Source organism: Pan paniscus, chromosome 11, assembly GCF_029289425.2.
Source record: "Pan paniscus chromosome 11, NHGRI_mPanPan1-v2.0_pri, whole genome shotgun sequence".
Taxonomy (NCBI): Eukaryota; Metazoa; Chordata; class Mammalia; order Primates; family Hominidae; genus Pan; species Pan paniscus.
This window is the reverse complement of record NC_073260.2, coordinates 75309354-75326859: the sequence shown is the minus strand read 5'-3', so window position 1 is coordinate 75326859 and position 17506 is coordinate 75309354. Positions and strand designations below refer to the sequence as shown.

The following is a 17506-nucleotide window of genomic DNA, read 5'->3' as shown; positions in this document are numbered from 1 at the left end:
TATGTACAGTTTTCATTGACTATCTATCACTACCAGTAATATGCCTATCATTTATGAATTGTTACTCCATGCCAGGCACTAGTCTACAGTTTTACATTTAGTTCTCCCAACAATCTTCAGATGTTAGTGCCATTATTATATCATCATTCATTAATGAGAAAGCTGAAGAACAGAAAAACTTGGCCAAGATTGACTAGCAAGTCACTGGTCGAACTAGATTTTAATGCATGTAGTTTTTCTCCAGGGCCCCACTGTTTAATCACTTGCATTTAAGTGATGACATCACTGCTTTCATAAGATAAAATAATTAATAGGTTTAAAGAGAAGTAACAATGTATATGACTTCTCATAGTGCAAGAAGAACTTACATACAAGAGATACTAACGTTCTGACATATCTAGTAATTAGGTTGACTACCTTAGAAGACATGAATTATTACCTTTCTTCTAGCATATACAAAATTTACTAAACTTTATCCAGGAAATATTTGGAGGCCTCTAGACTTTTATGCCAGCTTCAGGTCTTTGATTCTTTTGGTTCTCAGTTAGCATACCTATTGATCTAAAGCTGAATTTGACATAACTGTCTCAGAAACTTCAATTAGATATAGGAATACTTGACTGATACAGTAATATATACATGTGCAGATCTTTCTAAAAATACTTTAAAATTCCAGTTGGTACTTAAAATCTCCACTTCTTATTGAACTGTCTCTTATAACTTTATATTCAACACTATGTCATATTTCCAGTTTTTGTCTAAAACATTTTTTATTATCATCACATGAATGACTTTATGCAAACATTTACGTAGCTGCCCATGCTTATGGATTACTTAAATATATCAGCTTGATTGTCGCGATGTGCTCAGATGTAGTTCCATTCTACTTGCAAAACAACCTCATCACCAAACCTTTGCTTTAGGAAGGCCCCTCTTAGAGACCCCAGTCAGAGGCTGCTCTTTCTGCCCCACTGCCTTTGTCCAGGCTGAGAACTTGGCCTGACAACCCCTCTTTCTTTCTCTCTGCAGAGTTAAGCCCTACTCTTATAAGTTCCTGAAGACCTGGCTAGTCTATCTTTTCCTTCTTGAAGTACTCTCTGACCAATGAAATAGTCAAAAGACATTTACTGAAATTTGACTATCTGTGACCAGTGAACTTTTCTCCTTTCTACTCTGGTAACTAATTAATTTGTCAATCCATCCGCCCTTCTGTCCATCCATCCATCCATTCATCCATTCATCATCCATCCCTCCATCCATCCATCATTTCTTGAATGCCTTTGATGTACCACACACTGTTATCAGGCACTGTACTTTTATCTGTGCCATCAATTGCATTGCCAATTAACTCTCTCTGTGAGCATATGTCTTTTTACTCCAGCTGCATTATAAACTGCTTGATGACAGCAACTGGGTCTTGTTTCTTTATATGTTCTATGTTAACAGAACTTGATGCACATAGAGGACAAATAAACTATAGTATATAAAAACGAACACTGTGCTAGGTTGAAAAAATACTGCCTTAATTATGCGATTTGCTAATCACATAATTCTTAGCAAACCAGAAAATAATACACAATTTCCTTGTTTGGGGATGTTATGATCTATCTCATCTACATTATTAAGTTCACTGAGCTCTATGTGAGAAAATCTGTGTAAAGAAACATATGAATGTAAGGTCTCCTTACTTTAATATCAGGCACTTAGCCAGATAGGACATATTAAATAAAAAAAGTAAACCTACTTTGCTATGGCACGGATATATGTGGGAGTTTTATGCAGGTACTTCTGCAATTTTTATTATTTTTTTAAATTAAAAAGTAAGCATATTCATTTTAAAACATCTTATCCAGAAAATAAACAAAATGAAAATTATCAAAAACCTTATCACAAGTTGATAAGTTTTATGAACAATTCTGAATATTTAGTTTTAGTTCCGTAACATCATGAGGGGTAATTAAAAAGGGACAGAGGTACTCACATGATACAGAAGAAATGTCAAATTTGGGCTTAAGGAACTAAACTGTGGAGATCTTTTGTAAAAGTTCATGAGAATCATTATGTTCTTACTCATCATTTAACCATAGCCTATATACCAGGTCATCATGGACAGTTGATGGTATTTTTCCCCTACCCTGGGGAAATTGAAATTTTTACCAAAGATGTTATGTCAGGAGCTCTACCTCCGATCAGTCCTTAAATATCCCCCATGCTAGTGTCAAGTGGTTTTAAACTAGCACAACTCATCATTTTATTTCAGTTTAGGGAAATAAGATGAAAGATTCGATTGGCATGTTGGGGGCGTGGAGAAGGGAGGTGGGGACTTGGACAGGGCCAGGGCTTTGGGCTGTCACTGCAATACCAGGTATGTGCCCCACCTGAGCGCCCATGCTTGCACTCAGCTGCTCTGGCTCCTGTTTTCACTCTCTCCTCCTCCATAACTGTCCACCTAACAACCATGAGGACATAAATTAACATGAACAATCAGATACAGCAAACACTTCATGCCTGTTAACCACTTAAGTAGAAAAGCACCTTGAGACTTTATGAAGGCCATAAATTTGTTTCCTTTTCCAATTCAATTTCTACCCTCCAGAGACAATGTCTGTTCATGAAACACTCAAAGTAGATGCTCGGAAAAGAGGCTGACTAGCTACAGTTAAACTGCAGACTGGTCAACCGAAAAAAACTTCATACTAATATAATATTAATGAACAAGAAAACTGGTTGCTGAGTAGATCAATGAAGGTCACTAAGTCAATAAGGGAAATTGCACAATAAATGTGTTGGACAGAGGAACTCCCTCAAAATCTGGTGTCAATATGGGAAAGAGCCATTATGCAGTTTGGAAGCACTAACAATTTTTTATATACAATTTTCTTACTCAAAATGACCTGTAAAGAGAGAAACATTGACGTTTTTGGTGACCATTTGAGTCAAGTCTGTCTTGCACATCTACTGTTACCCTGAGGTGCTCCCAAGGGTTCAGAATATGATTCTCTCCAGGGGCTGTGAAATGCCTGGCTTGGAGCAGGGCTTTCATAAATATTTGTGAAATGAATGAATGGTACCTAGAAGAGAAATGTTATTTAATTCACCAAGTGTCATAAAGTGTTTACCAGGGAATTGTAAGGGGAAATTAAGAGGCCTGTTCTTTTTATTACTGATTTCTGTGAAGTCACCCTTAACATTTGAAATTTATTCAAGGATAGAGCCAATATTCACATTTTACAATGTACAATTATAGCAAATATACCACGCAAACAGTTGGTTACGATACGGCCATTCCATAACGAAAGTAATCTTATTTACGCACATTTCTCATGCCCAGTTCAGAGCAAAAGCTGAGCCTGAATATAATTTTATGATGATCAAGTGGAAGCCACTCTGTGCAAGCACTGTGTAAAATGCAAAATTCCATGAAATCAGAGCACTATTAACATTGGTGTGAACAGGAATCCCGACCAGTTCAAACAGAATTTTTCATTCCTAAGAGTGGGGGCAGAAACATTCAATTCAGTTTTAATCTTAGTTAAAATTCAAAAATCAAATATTAAAAACATATTGAGGGAACAAGTTATGTATATAGAATAATTAAAGATCTTGAAGCAGAGTTACTGGAGTACATTTCAGAAAGTAAATTTATTTTTTAGTGAAGTGAGGTAGGACAAGCTCTGTTTCAATAAAGGAGGTTTGCAAAACTTGCCTACCGTTATATCTGTTCCTTTAGAGTTCAGGGCTGCTTACATTTTGATAGGTATAAGATACCAGTTGAGGTCTCACAAATAGGCTCATTTATGCACATAAGCTCAGGAAAGCCGTTTCATCTTGCACCAGAAGTACAGCTAGTTTTTATTCAAAGCTATCCAAAGGCTTCCCTGCTTGGAATAGTCAGATGGACAAGAGAACACAGGAAAACAGTTAATATTCTCTGGCAGGTATATTCTTATTTTCTGATGAGACCGGAAGTGCCAAGAGAAGATAATTGTTAGGCACACAAGTAGGTAATTGCACAGTTTGAAAGCAGATTCAGTTAATATACGTAACAGCTTTAGCTAAGAGGTCTAAAAGACTCTATTCTAAAGATAAGCTAGAAAGCTCAGCAGGAAAAAAAATAGAAGTTTCTGGGCATAAGAAGCTGTAAGCAGGAAAATTGGGTATATGTTCATCTCTTTTAGTGGACTGTCCTTACTGGAGCCAGCTATTTAACATTTTTTAAAAATTACACTGAATGGATATTTCATGATGACACTAACACGATTATTAGTAAATCACTCTATAAAGAATTGACTGGTTAAAAACAGTTTGAGCTTCCTAAAGTGAAAGAGGACCTTTCTGCTAAAACACAGTGTTATGCAGCATCCCGCAAACAAATAAATAAAATAGGGCAAACAAATAAAATAAGGCAAACAAGCAGCAACAAAAACTCTCTCCAAGGAGCCTAGGAGAAACTTTAAATTTTGCCTATACCGGAAAAAATGCAACTTAGTAACAACTATCCATTACTGAGTATTTAATGTAAAAGCCCAGCTAAAATATCTCCTATTCCTTATGACCAGGGAGAGTAAATGTCCAGATTTGCTCAGGACTGTCTGATGTTAGCATTGAAATGCTTGTGCCCTGGGAATTCCCTCATTCCTGGGCAAACCAGGAGACTGGTCACTGTACGTGCAACTGAAATCGGAATGTGACAGTACTATGGAGAGAGTGTACTCTCCCAACTGTTAATATCAATAATCTAGTTCCTAGAGGGCAGTCAGGCATCCTGCACCTATATTTCTATTTGTTCGGATGCACATAACCATCAAAATACGAAACGTGGCCGATAAATTAGATTCAATTATTTGATTATTCAAAAGCATCAGTTTCAATATACTTCACCAATATAAGCTAATAATTGAGCCAATTAATTATTATATCACTCAGGTTGTAAAGCACCTACTCTGTATTCAACACCATACTCAACAGTGAGATCCAAATGCAACAGAAAATAATTTGTGTTCTCGCTCAAGTAGGAGGTGAGACAAGAATAACTTTATAATTTGAGAAACAATTAAAAGCACCAAACTGCGTAATTACTGTAAGTATAAAAGGACATCCAAAGAGTAAGAAATCAGTCAAATACAAGGGCTATCAAGCAACCAGGTGTATAGTAAGTACTCAATCCATGTGAGCCAAGATCTGCAGTAACATAAGGTAACCTGAGGGGAAAGTGATCCATATTTGGATTGTGCTTTCATGCATGTGTAGGATTTAGTTAGGTGGAGGACGAAGGTAGCACATCGCAGGGGTCAGGACTGGGCATCCTGGTTAGATAATTAAGTCTTTCTGTGGTTCGTTGAGGCACCGAGGAAACCAGCATTCCTGCAGTCGGGTGAATGCTCAGCAGGGGAAGGGGAGAGTGGTAAGTGTGCAGGGAATAGAGGGTGAGACCAGACTGCAGGAGAACTCAAAGACAACCATGATTGCTGGGTGTCAGCTGCCATCAATCAAGTTGTTGCTATTCTCATCTACCTATAAGTAAACCACCAGAATAAAAGGTAGTTACCCAAATTCCCGTCTTGAGGAGGGCTGCTTGATCTGTGGGCTGGGTAGAAATTCTGAACCAGAGATCAAAGAGCTGCCTGCAGCTGTTGCAGTCCTAGCACCTTTGGATTCTTTGATCCTCAATGTGCTGAACCACCTGCTCTGAAATAACTGCTCCCACCAGGGACCCTGTGCCTCCCTCACCTACTAATCAAACCAGGCCAAATGTGCAGGAGGAGGAGAGCATGAAACTGAGAGGACCTGGGACGCTTTCCCAAGTTGCCACGTCCCACACGCATAATGTAAACACCTAAGTATGGTTTTTTTTTCTTTTTAAATGTAAAAAGAAACAACTAAATATGAAAACAAAATGAAACTTCCTACGGAAGAAAGAAAAAGTGGGAAGTGATACTTTTCAGTCTCATGTCGGCAGTTTCACACCTAAATATCTGATAGTGGAAAGCCAGAACGCTCCCAGAAACACTTACTTCTTCCTCTGTCTTATTCCCTTCCTCCGCTATCTCTTCTTCGCGTACTCTTATATTTCAGTGTGAAAGGAGCATGAGCTTCTTAGAGAGAGATTCAGAACTATAGTTGCAATGTTTTCTTCTGCTGCTCAGTGCAAAAATGCAGACTCCCTTGGGGTAGTAAAACGTAGCAGCTGGCACCTGTGTTCTGCTGCCTGCTATTTATTTATTATTTATTTATTTAGAGACGGAGTTTCACTCTTGTTGCCCAGGCTGGAGTGCAATGGTGTGATCTCGGCTCACTGCAACCTCTGCCTCCCAGGTTCAAGCAATTCTCTTGCCTCAGCCTCCCCAGTAGCTGGGATTACAGGCATGTGCCACCACGCCTGGCTAATTTTGTATTTTTAGTAGAGATGGGGTTTCACCATGTTGGCCAGGCTGGTCTCGAACTCCTGACCTCAGGTGATCTGCCCATCTCAGCCTCCCAAACTTTTGGGATTACAGGTGTGAGCCACTGAGCCCGGCTGCCTGGTTTGTTTTTATTTTTCCTTTGCTCTTCCTAAAATCTCAGGCTCTCATAACAACTCCAGCCAGATCCAAACATGCCAGCCGTCACCAGTGCTACTGAGAACTTGCACATGGAAAGTTTCCAGATACTGTCTCCTGGGCCTGCACTTCAAAGCTACTCTTGGGGATGGGTTTGGTCAGCAGCTGTACATAGTCAGACAGGCTCTTTAGTACAGACTAAAGAAATGGAGTTCAGGAAAATACTGCTGAACTCCTCTTCTCCACGCACGATGTACTTCATTATACACATATAGGAATACAATGTTTATATATACACACACAATTTATTATATTCTATATGAACATATAGAAACATATTTATTACTATTTGTTTCATTTGCAGAGTTAAAACAAGAAGGAGATATGTCTGCTTTCTGTCAAGGGCCTGTATCCATTTTAAGAAAAGAAAAAAGTGTCAGATTATTTTCTTATTTTCTTCTGACCAGTCTTCATTTATTTGCTCCCAGCATGGTTACAATAGGCAAGTAATTTGCTTAAGGTAATTGATGGGTATTTCCTGAACAGGAGTAGGAAAACTGCTATACCAGTTTGGGGAGACCCAGCCATGTAACCCACATCATATCCAGATCCCATTTTTGCTTGTTTTTAGGAATGACTGTCTGGACAAAGATGAGAACAAGATAAAAAATGTACTACAAGGCCCTTTGGGTAAAGGCTAGTTGAAGATTAGATTGACCATATGTCAGTTCCCCAGGCTAGATCTTCTTGATGTAAAACTTGAGCAAACAATGAATGAAATGGGATTTCGGTTAGCCGGCAGCCAAAATTCCTATTTGTGGATTATTTACATATTACTTTTAGATAATTCTTTATTTAATTTTCCTTTAGTTTTGCTTTGCTTTTCCCTTAAGTTCTCCTAAGATAAGGGAATAGAGAATTTAGTTGACATTTATTTCAAGTGAGTGCCTGTTTACTCAGTGGTTAATAGTAATTACAAAGATTTGGTTATTTCATCCAGCTACACATCCATCAGCTCACCTCACAAGGAGCCTTCTTCACCCACTGTTGGAGGTGATGATGGCAAACAAAGAAAAATTATTCCTTGTCACTGGGAATGTCACTATTTCACTGGGAAGAAAGCTACCACATATCCTTCTCAGTTTCTGCCACTATGTAGGCTTCTCAGGAGCATTCCCTTTTATTTTCATAAAACTCAAATGATTTTCAAGCTTAATGGATGTCAGTAGGGAAATTTCTGTAAAATTTATGAAAAGTAAGCCATTACTGAGAACTGGATGTTCTTTTAGAAGAAATAAGACTTGAGATGGCTCTTAAATCCTTCAGTAAGATTTGGATTCATGGAGAGAAGGTAATGAGACCAGAATATTTGGAATGGTGACATTTTCAAGGAAGCTGTGTGGTCCTGGATTTACTCTGGAGGCAATGAGTGCCAACGATCAAGGAAATGACATAATTGAACTGATATTCTGGAAAGATTAATCTGGGATTTGTTATACGGGATATCAGAGGCAGAAGGACTAAGGCAGGGAACCTATTGCAATGGTGCAGGCATGTGAGATCATAAACCAGGTTATGGAAACGGTGAAAGAAATGAGAGATCAGGTAAGGAAGACGCAATGGAGTTTTGCAATTAAAACTGGAGGTGACCAAGGAGTCAGGAACAGGGTGATGGACAGAAGGGTATCCCCTGTCAACAGAGGCCAGCTTTGGGGAGAAGTTGTTTTGTGAAAGATGACTGATGGCTTCTGTTTTAGAAGTTCTTAGCTGTAAATGACATAGAGAGGGCCTTGTGCAGAGATTCTAGATTGGTAGTGGATGAAGTCAATGTTGAGGACGTAGAATTGAAAATCCTTGGTGAAGACATGATACTTGCAACTGAAAAGAAGGCAGATATGTGAAAGAAAAGCAGTGGCATTAAGAGGATGGGAGAGGAAAAGAGAGAGGGAGAGAGAGGGAGAGAGAAACTCCCTCCTTCCCTCTCTCCCTCTCTAAGCAACAGACCTCAGGGAATGGCTAAGGTTAAAGAAAGGGAGAAAAGAATAAGTAAAGAGCCAAAGAACCAGGGCTATATCTTTGCATCATTAAAAACAAAGAGAGATCTAGACTGGGTTGATCTAGAGCATGAATCCTAGAGGAAGACAATAGGTCTTCCGATTTGGCAAGCAGGAGATGGGTCAAAGTTGTAGAATAATTTCCCTTCAAAGGTGGAAGTAGAAACAATAAAAGTAGAAACAAGATTGCAAAGAATTACAGAAGGACTGAATGAACTAAGGAAATGGATGCAGCTAATTCAGACTACTTGCTGGGAATTTTTAGTTGTGAGAGGAGGGATGGAACAAAGGCAGTAGAATGGAAAAGGTTTTCTTTTTCTTTTCTCCCCCTTTAAGAGTGATACAAAGTTTGAAAACATAGGGTCATGGTCCAATTGACAGAAAAAAGAATAGATGTGGCTGGGAGCAAATGGCTCAGCAACTGACAAGAGATGTTTGGGGAAAACCTTTCACAACTTCCTTATTGAAACAGCAGGAAAAACACAATTTGAGAGATCATTTTTTTGTTTCTTCTAGGGATGGCACTTTATTCTTCTAAGGATGGCACTTCCAGATGCACAGGAGAGAAGATAATTCATTACATATGGTGGGCGACTTGGGACAGTAGTCCTCAAACTTGCATGTGTATCGGAATCACCCAGGACTTGTTAAAGCACACATTTCTCAGTCCCAGTGATTCAGGAGTTTTGAGGTAAGGCCCAGAATGTGAATTTCTAACATGCTTTCAGGTGATGCTGGTATATTGTTGGTCCGGGGACCACACTTTGAGAACACTTAGGTTATTAGGGATGGCATCTCCTGGCAAAGTCTGATTAATTAGGCTAACATCTCCAGCATAGGTCCTGAGACTCTATAGGCATGATTCTCAAATACCCCTTCCCTCATGCCAGGAGCAAAAGAAATGAGAGTTGACTGCACAGTATATGATGTCAGTATCTTTTTATATGGTTATCCCAAATATTTCTGCTTCTCTTACAGAAACATTTTGAGAAGATAAAAGTTCCCTTAATTAACCTAGACTTGCATTATCACTCACACTTCAGGGACAGATTGGTCTAGATACTTCCTTCTTTGAATGCACATTACTTAAGGCGTTAAGTACATATGGCACTGTTAGGAAAGAATCAGGGTTTGACTGAGTTGAGATGAAAAATCATGCTCAGTGTACAAAGGTGAAAATAGAAAATGCACTGACTTGTCTGTTTCTGAATCCTACTGCCCCTACAACTGAAGCACATTTAATGCATTGAGCATGCTTCTCAAAATGAGAGGCTGAGGGGAAATTTTATAGGGGAGGCAAAATTCATATCTTACATATGTATTTTATTACACAGTAGCTAATAAAATCTTCACAATGATCTTATTAGCAAGATGGTATTATTCACATTTTCTAGCTGAAGAAACTAGGTCTCATCAACATGAAAAGAACTTGTGCAAAGTCATAGAAACTCAAGCTCAAGTCTTCAGAATTTCTTTCTACTATATATTTATCCATTGATTACTGTGGTCTACAAGACATACAGTATTTCTTTCCACTAAGGTACTCAAATCAATCATAATCCTCAGAATAATCCTGCAAGGTAATAAAGGGGGAAAACATATGAGGAAATCATCTACATAACTTATCTTTTCCAAGTCAACCACACAAAGTACTTCTCTCATCTTCAAAACTTCAGAACTCATTAAAACGTCATGTGCAATATATATATATATACGTATATATATATTTATTTATTTATATGTTGGACTTGGAAGGAAAGTTTATCATCTGGTCCCTAACACTTTCCCATATTCTTGCTGAGAAATGACCTTCTTCAGTCATTTCTATCAGGGATTTTCTGTGAGTGTGAAGATATTAATATGGAAAAGATACTTTATTTTATATTCACGCTTTGGCTATTTTTTTTTATTAGAGCTAACCAGGCACTTATAGATGGAAGAATGACATTGAGTATCAAAGAGCAACTTCCCATTTGTTAACATCCAGCAGTGATCACAATAGCTTTCTTTTTGTCTCTTTCAAGGATGACTTTGGAAATTTCAGGGGGAACTGTGTCTTCTGGTATAACACCATAAAATGAAGCCTGTTGAAGCCATTACTAGGACATGTGATAGAAGTTTAATTGCTTTGAAATGCCAAAGGCTAGCAAGATGTGAGCATGTGTAAAGAGACTGAATTGAGATTCTAAGAAAAAAAAAAAAGAGTCTGGATCTATTTATTTCCCAGAAGATGTATCCAGATGGATTCTGCAAAGCAACTGCCTGGAGTCTCACTTTATAGTGCTAGGTGCAGTGGCCTTGGAAGTCATGCATAGAACCAGGGAAGGATTAATTTTCAGCATTTCTTTTTGAGCCTTTGGATTTGGTTTATATTACAGACATTGGCACCAATACAAAGATCTCTCTAGATAACAAAATAGGATAGGCTTAGCCATCTTTAGTAAAATTAAATTTGGAAAAGATGTAATCATAAGCCCCCTTTCATCTTGTTTATTTGGGCCCTCTTATTGATCCTCAATTAGTTTCCACAGTGCCCACTTACCATGGTCTCAGTGTGGTCACAGCAAGTTAGAGCTCTCTGTCCCTGATGTGGGATATGGAACTGGTGCTGCAGTCTGTGCTAGGAATATCTGATGCCAGAATCCAAACTGATATGCATGTATTAATTTCAATAAGAGAGTTTCTCCTGTTTACCTCAATCACAGTTTATTCCTTTCACATTTAAAGCTCTATTCCTTGGTAGAAAAAATGAGCTGGGGGGGAGGTGGTATTTTCACAAGACAGGTTGATGATAATCATGGAAGACTTCAAATGAAGCCTTTTCACTGCTGCTCTGGGCTCATGTATCCAACATATGCCAATGTTTACAAGCACTCCACCCCAAATATGAAACTTCTACTGGAACTCAAATGAAAGAATCATACATTTGAATTCATGAAGCTTCCATCATTTTTGTTGAATGTAAAAAAAAGTACCTGAAAAGAATTATAGATCTGTGCTTAGCACTTATGATCACTTAAGAGTCTGAGATTTTACTTCAAACTTTGTTTAGAGAGCTGGTGATAAAGATAGTGATGAAATAGCCACAGATATTGCAATCTTTTTTTTTTTTAAGATGGAGTCTTGCTCTGTCGCTCAGACTGGAGTGCAGTGGCACAATCTTGGCTCACTGCAACCTCTGCCTCCCAGGTTCAAGCGATTCTCCTGCCTCAGCTTCCTGAGTAGCTGGGATTACAGGCACCCACCACCACGCCCAGCTAATTTTTTATTTTTAGTAGAGATGGGGTTTCACCATGTTGGCCAGGCTGGTCTTGAACTTCTGACCTCGTGATCCGCCCACTTCGGCCTCCCAAAGTGGTGGGATTAGAGGTATAAGCCACCACTCCTGGCCAGATATTGCAAAATTTTATTTGACTCTAGTAACACTGAGTTATTTTGCCAATGAAGAAATAGGTTCTGTGGGTATCAAGACTGAAGCAATGGCTGCAGATTAAAATGAACAGAACCATCTCTGGATGCATACTTCTTAAAAGATACCTGTGCCTTTGTTAGCTCTGGAAGAAATCACAACAGAATTCCATGCAACGGGGATGCCCATGTGGGACTTCTGTCGATTAGAGAAAGGTACCTCTTTCCTTAAGGTGGACATCATCCCACTGCAGGGCACATTCCTTGGTGACTGGATCCAAGGCCAGATTTCTGTCCCCACCCACTCAACCCTTTAGTTTGGCTCCCTTGTGCAGTTAACAACCTATGCAACCAGGTGTGGCAGCTCTGTCAAACAATCAGACATTTCTCATGTTTTCAGCTATCTTCTCTGATTCTTTCATGATATGTGACTGCAATTCAGTGGGAGTTTTAGGCTTCTAAGATGCATAGAATTGCACTTTGGAACCAAGCTGGATACATATCTTCTACTTTGGCTGTAAATATACTTCTGAAGGTAAAACATGAAAAGAAGCGGATGATTTCCTGACAAAACCATCCCACACAGTATATTAAGAAAGCATATACATTGTAACCTCTGGTGGGTTCAGAAAAACAATACAGCTTCTTAAGACTATTGAAAATTCTAAGTTGGCTTCAGGGCCGAGAAAAAGAATATGAATACAATACTTTGGAAGGAGGAAAAGTCATTTATAAACACTAAGTGCTTCTGTCGTTCTGCTTGCATAATAGGTGTACAGCAACTCAAGATGCTAACCACAATTATGTATACTTGCTTTCTTTAAATGTTTGTGGGGTTATATGGCAAATACAAAGACTACAATTGTATGCTAAAAAGAAATTCAAGTATGGGAAGTTAGATGGCTTTTCGGAGGTCATGGTGAGCAATAACAACCAACGAAAAGACTTTGGTCAAAGGAAATATGTGAAGGCTTCTCAAAGCACAATTTCCGACCTGACATTTTTCAAGAAGCAATCTTGTCATCACACCCTTTGCCCGGGGTTTACTAAAGAGTCATTTCAAAAAGCACTTTTTTCTCTTAAAAAAAAAAAAGTGGGATGTAGCAAAGATGATTATATATCCCAAATCTACAACTTTCCTCATTTAGAAGGCCAAGAGATGATAAAAAATGTCGCTGAATGTCTCAGTCTTAAGGTCACAAATACATAATTGCTTACTAAGATAATATAAAATGATCACTGCAAGACAATTTCCTTTCATTTCAACCAGTCAGTTTGTTACACACATGCCATTTTGTAAGACATATCATAGGAACAATGGATTCACACTATCAGTGTAAGAAATAATATTCTTTTTGACATCAGACTAGCAACTTGAATCAACTTGCTTGAAAGTCATTACTATCATCTAGCTCACTTTCTCAATCACTGCAGCGGCTCCAAAATGTTTTTCAAATGAAATGAGAACTCCTAACTGCAGGATTCAAGTAGCTTTGCTTTTGATTTCTTTTAGATTACTTTCCTCATCACACCATACCTGTCCTTTTTGTACACTGAGCCCTCTCTTTTGCCCCTTCCCCTGACCTGTTGCCTTTACCATGGCTGTCTCCTCCAGTTATAATTTCCAGTCCCCGAGAAACACAAACAAAAGAAGGCATTTGTTTAAACTAAAAGAAACTACAGTATTCCAGATAAGCTTGGTTCCCCAACTTTTGGTAACCCTCAAGTTCTCAAACATCTTTCACCCTCTCATTGTACTTATTTATGCTTTATTTAGGTTAGGTGTATGACATTAATATAATTCATAATCATTGGCAGATTATGCTTTTTCCAACACTTTTGAGGCCATTTATTGTTTATTGAAATCCAAGTAATCTTATAAAAAAGAGAAAATAAGGAGGTTAATAATTTATCCAGAACCATCAACTAAAATCACTGACAATATGAAATGAAAACAATAGCCCAAATTAGAGAAAACAGATTACAAAGAAAAGAAGTGTCACAAGAGATATGTGACTATCATGTAGTGAGTTTAATATTTGAAAGTGTTAGAGACCAAATTTCATTTCTAAAATACAAATTCCATGTTAATGGATATAGCTCTATATACATCTACATCTGTATCTCTATATAAAATATACTGGATTCTTATCTTACAAAACTCTGAACAGAATTATTAACTGAATACGTTTTATTAGAATGCATGACATATAGCTCATAAATAATTTTACTTAAGTACATACTATGAATGAAGAGAGGCATTAAATTCTTTATATGATACAATTTTCCTCATTCTTTTCTTTGCTCGCTCCACCCCAGCTAGGATGGCCTCCTTGCTTTTCTTTGAACAGGTTTTGTACATGCTATTCATCTTGCCTGAAATGCTCTATACCTAGTTAGCCACTTGGAATGCTCCCTTATTCTTCAGGGTTTCTGTTCAAATTAAAGAGGACTTTTCTGACTAATATTTTAAAATTATAATTTGTCCACATAAAGATTTTTACATAACTATTTGGAGCAGTTGTACTCATACTAACTCGGAACCAGAAACAATAAAATGTTCCATGAAAAAGTGAATGAGTATGGAAATTGTGGTATATTCATACAGTGGAATACTAGATAGCAATAAAAGAGAATGAATGCCTGATATACTTTTAAAAATTTAAAACATTACTTTTTTTTAACTTTTATTTTAGGTTTAGGAGTACATATGCAGGTTTGTTATATAGGTAAACTCATGTCATGGGGCTTTGTTGTACAGATTATTTCATCCCCCAGGTATTAAGCCCAGTATCCAATAGTTATTTTTCCTGCTCCTCTTTCTCCTCCCACGCTCCCCGCTCAAGTAGACCCCAGTGTGTGTTGTTCCTTCTTTGTGTTCACGAGTTCTCATCATTTAGCTCCCACTTACAAGTGAGAACATGTAGTATTTGGTTTTCTGTTCCTGAGTTAGTTTGCTAAGGATAATGGCCTCCAGCTCCATCCACGTTCCCTCAAAGACATGATCTCATTCTGTTTTATGGTGGGAATGCCTGACTTAATGACACAGATGAACCTCAAAACTCTTATATGGCTAGAAAGAAGCCGGTTTCAAATAATTTAATTTATATGAAAGCCTACAAAAGACAATCTCATCTATAGGGACAGAAATTAGATCAGTGGTTGCCACAGCAGGAGGAGGCTAGAGGATGAAAAAGGAGCAGAGAATAACTCGTTAGGGTGACAGAGGTTTCTGTAACTCGATTGTGGTGATGGTCACATCATGGATGTTTACCTGTGTCAAAACTCACTGAACTGTACACATAAAATAATGTGCTTTTTTATTGTATGTAAATTTACCTCAATAAAGCTGATTAAGAATGTATGAAGATTACCAGATATACTGTGTAAAGCTGGGATTCACTTCCAGGTTGTTGGACTCTGGAGCCCAACCACTGAACCACTGAGTTCAGAGCTGAGTGAATTTTTTTATTTTAAATAAATACAAAACTTCAAATAAGAAAATGATTGTTGAATTTTAAAATAGGCTGTAAAAAGAATGTAGAGGGTTGTGTGTGTGTGTGTACTTTGCTAAGACTCTCTTGACTTAAATCATTTTTGGGCATCTTATTTTGGAACTGGATTCAGAATCCAATTGTAAGTGGTTCAATTTCATTACTTGATAGTCAAAATACACTTTTGAACTGACATCATCCTCTATAATCACAAGCTTAGAGCTTGACGACATATATCTTTGCCTAAAATATCAACCATAACCACAAAATATTAAGAGTTGTTGTTATTAAGAATAGTCAAAGTCATGTGCTGAAAGAAGAGTTTTACAAATACCTAGGTAAAGTCCAGCCTCATTAGAATTAGATTTGAATTTCTTCAGGTGATTACACAAAAGAGACGTCTATTTTCTCTTAAATGTAGATGCTTTTACACATTGCTAAAAATCATATTTTAAACTCACAGATTTACACTGTATATCAATTATTAGAGTTGACAGGCTGTTGATAGGCTACAATCAGTTCAGATTTCTATCATTAGTTCCTAAGTTGAAGCAATTAATTACAGCTTTAAAGATTTAGTAGGTTGGACTTAAGGTGACATTTAAACATTTAAATTAATTTGCAAAACAGAATTTAAGTATAGTTGCATTATCATTGATACACGATTAATGATTTAAAAACTTTGATGCCATATTAGTAATAATTTTATTATAAAGTCCTTGATATGTTTTCTCTAGCCCACTCCAGGTAACTGAACTAATTTTCAATCCCCCAAAAATTCTAATTCACATCACAGTTCCGCGTCTTTATTCTCATTTCAGGGAGTAGAAAGCTTCATGTATGAAGATATACTTTTAAGACTCTTTTTGTTTGGTATTTTCCATTTTCAAAGCACTTTTCATTCAATTCATTCTTCTCATTATGTTTAGTATTAGCTATCCACATTCCTCAAAAACCAAGGTACAAAAACTCTAATTGGCTTCCTCAAAGGCCACAGAAAATATCACTAAGAGACTTTCTTCTAGAATTTAAAGGCTCTTAAGATTTTGGCAAAATCACGAAACCACTCCAAACATAGTTCTCTTCATTAACTAATTACATCTTGTATAGAGATAACAGGTGAATAGTGCAACCATCATTTTAATTCTATTTTGAGAATGGGTTTTAAGTGTGAAACCGCATGCATTTAAAACTTACAGGGATGAAAGGGCAAAACAAAATGAAACCCCCAAAAGCCTAACAAACCTAATACCACCATTCAGTCAAGGACAGGCACAGAGAAAACACTTTTCATTTGTAGAAAATATTTTTGAGCGTCACATATTTGGTAGGCATGAGTTGAACATTCTGATGAGACAAGTGGGCATTTTGGATGAAAGACTCTGGATTAAGCCATGACCAAGCAGAGTTTGCTATCAGGGCTTCTATATTCCCATGGAGATGTTTGGGTAAATCATCTACCAGGCAAAACAATAAGGGTAAAATTCCTGAATTCTGTGTGATTCACATTGTTTTTTTGTTTGTTTGTTTAGTTTTTGTTTTTTTGTTTTTGTAAATGAGCTAGAAGATAAGCTCATCTACACAATGGTCAATAAATACAAAAATGAAAGGGTTTCAGTCAATATGAAATGGGTATGAGTTTGCAGAGCACAATGGTAGAAAACATAGAATCTTAAAAAAATATGTTAGGCGGCATTTCCAGGGGGCACATTTTATTAGGTGGAATCAAATGTATTTACTTCCTTCTGTCTTTTCAAGTAGGAAGGGCCTCATTTCTGCAAGTGGGATCAAGACTGGAGTCAAGCGACTAATTTTTCTGATAATACCACCTCAGACACTGACCAGATGAGTACCACTTCACTTCAACCTTTCTTTAAAACCACAATGTACACATTACCAATTAAAGTGCCTTATGTAGCTTTAATCATAGCTACCAACAGTGTATCAGCATAGTAGGTGGCGAAGATGGAATATTATTTGTACAGTGAAATAATAAAGGAAAATGAAACTT

The 17506-nt window shown here is 37.5% G+C and overlaps 1 protein-coding gene across 2 annotated transcripts in view; it reads right to left on the bottom strand.

Annotated features, from left to right (window-relative positions):
• PCSK5 (proprotein convertase subtilisin/kexin type 5) overlaps window positions 1–17506 on the bottom strand; it is a 461615-nt gene that overhangs the window by 198069 nt on the left and 246040 nt on the right. The gene's annotated exons all lie outside the window — the stretch shown is intronic.